Genomic DNA, 2721 nt, shown 5'->3' on the forward strand with positions numbered 1-2721 from the left:
GCCTCTCAGTCAGGTGACCGGCGCCGCGCTGCAGCATGGGACTTGTAGTCACTGTCAGGATTGTGCGCTGAGAATTCCCCCGTGTAATTGATGACTTCATCCTTCCTCCGTGTGACTGACCATTGCTGAGCTGTACCGACATATTTCCCCTGCTGCCTGACTACTGATGGCAAAACCGTGCATTAAATCACCCTATTCTGACTCCTTGAACTTTCAGCTTAATTTTATTTGAAAGGGGACGTGTCACCTAATGTTCTTTTACTGATTAGAGTCAGATACAGAAACGCGTTCTTTTATTCTAATCTGTTTCTATTTTCTTTAATTTTTTTATTTCGTGTTTTGTTTTGTTATGGGAGCTGCCATATTGGCTGAGGCTGAGCTGTTTTTTTTAACAGCATTTAGTGACATTCTTTACACCTTTTTCTGTGACTGGAACTGTCCAACTGTCCTTTTTCTATTCTGACCGGTCTTCCTTTATGTGGGGATAACTTTGTGATGAACACATTCAAGTCATGTTCTCTCTTTCTCTTTTCCTTCTTGTTCTTTCCCTTGTCTTGTGCCGTGTTTCCCTGAAAATAAGACTATGTGTCTTATATAAATTTCTGCCCCCAAAGATGCGCTATGAGAGACAGTAACTAAGTCTAATGTCTTCAACCCTTCTAATGGGGATTGGTGTGTATTTTGGTCCAATATTTTGTGACTGATTTATTAACATGTTGTGTTGCCTTATTGAATGGATCTAAGTTAAAAGTTGCAGAAAAAGGTGCAAAAATGCAGCTGCTTTAGATTGCGGCAATCGGATTGTGCCCGCTAATAGCCGCGGTCCCGGGCTACATGTCGCACCCGGGACCGCAGCGGTTCAGAGCGTGGTCGCCGCGCGGCCCCCCTCTGAAGTCTGCGAGGCGACCACAGGGTGTAAATATACGCACTGTGTCGTTAAGGGGTTAATGGACTATTTAGAAGCCCTATATTATAATCCATTTTTTTTCTTCTACTTGTTCTTTACCCAATTTTCTAGAATACCGCCCGGACCACTTTGCGCACAGACTCCATTCAAACTGCACGTCAAAGCCCTTAGCGGTGACAGGTGTGCTATGTATTTCTTGGATTTGATTGGATTTGTCTTTTTTAAGAAAATGACACCTAAAGATCCAAAATTCCCCTATAGAAATAAATGGCGGAATGTTCAGGAATTCAAATATCACACAGCACTAACCAGCCAATGATAGCACAGCTGCAAATGTAGAAGCCAATAGAAACGTACAGGTCCATCACTCAATGCCTGACAACATCCACACAAGTCACATGTCCCCTATTGGACAAAAGAAGATGACAGGTCCTTACAATTTTGCTTCATGGTAACTGAGCCAGTCACTCTTAAAGGGCCGGTACCACATTAATTCCTAAAGGGCCAGTGCCAATCACTAAAATAATCCAGCACGTAAATCGGTGCCAAGTCCACCTATTACACCCTTACGAATTACCCATGACGAAAGTGAACATCATGGGTTGTTAAAGTTGTTGTCCAGCGCTCCGTCATTCTTTATGAGCGTTGGACTCATCTCCCAGCGCGCGCCGGGCTGCAGCGGCTGATATCTCCGTGACCCGACGGGATCCAGAAGCGGGACCCGGCGGGATCAGGTGAGTATAGGGGGTTGTAGCGGGGGGTCGGGAGCCTGTCACCCCGGCACGGGGGGGTGACAGGTTCCCTTTAAAGGGGTAGTCCACCCAAAAAATTTTTCTTTCAAATCAACTGGTACCATAAAGTGCCAGAGATTTGTAATTCACTTCTATTAAAAAATCTCAAGTCTTCCAGTACTTATCAGCTGCTGTGTGTCCAGCAGGAAGTGGTGTTTTCTTTCCTGTCTGACACAGTGCTCTCTGTTGCCTCCTCTGTCCATGTCAGGAACTGTCCAAAACAGGAGCAAATCCCCATAGAAAACCTCTCCTGCTGTCCAGACTGGAAATAATACAACTTCCTGTTGGGCATACAGCAGCTGATAAGTACTGGAAGGGTTGAGATTTTTTAATAGAAGTAAATTACAAATCTCTGGCACTTCATGGCAGCAGTTGATTTGAAAGAAAATTTTTTTGGGTGAACTACCCCTTTAACCCTTTGAGGACCAGGCCCAAAATGACCCAGTGGACCGCGCAAATTTTGATCTTAGTGCTTTTGTTTTTCCCTCCTCCCCTTCTAAGAGCTCTAGCACTCTCAGTTTTCTATCTACAAGCCATGTAAGTGCTTGTTTGTTACAGGAATAGTTGTACTGTGTAATGGCGTCATTCATTTTACCATAACATGTATGATGGAATTCCAAATATATTATTTATGAAGATATAAATAGGTGAAATCGTAAATAAGAATGCAATATGGTATCGTTTGAGGGGTTCCTGTGTCTACGTAATGCACTATATGGTAACAGCGACATGACACTTTTATTCTATAGGTCAGCCCGAACACAACCATATGCAGGTTACACAGATTCTCTAATGTTATATATGTATTTTTTTATGAAATCCTTTTTTTTGGCAATTAAATATTAATAAAATGGGTCTATTGTGACGCTTATAACGGTTTTATTTTTTCACCTGCGGGGCTGTATGGGGTGTCATTTTTTCCGCCATGATCTCTAGTTTTTATTAATATCATATTTGTGAAGATCGGACCTTTTGATCACTTTTTATTGATTTTTTTTAATATATAATGTAACATAAAATCGG

This window comes from Dendropsophus ebraccatus, chromosome 4, assembly GCF_027789765.1.
Source record: "Dendropsophus ebraccatus isolate aDenEbr1 chromosome 4, aDenEbr1.pat, whole genome shotgun sequence".
NCBI classification, from domain to species: Eukaryota; Metazoa; Chordata; class Amphibia; order Anura; family Hylidae; genus Dendropsophus; species Dendropsophus ebraccatus.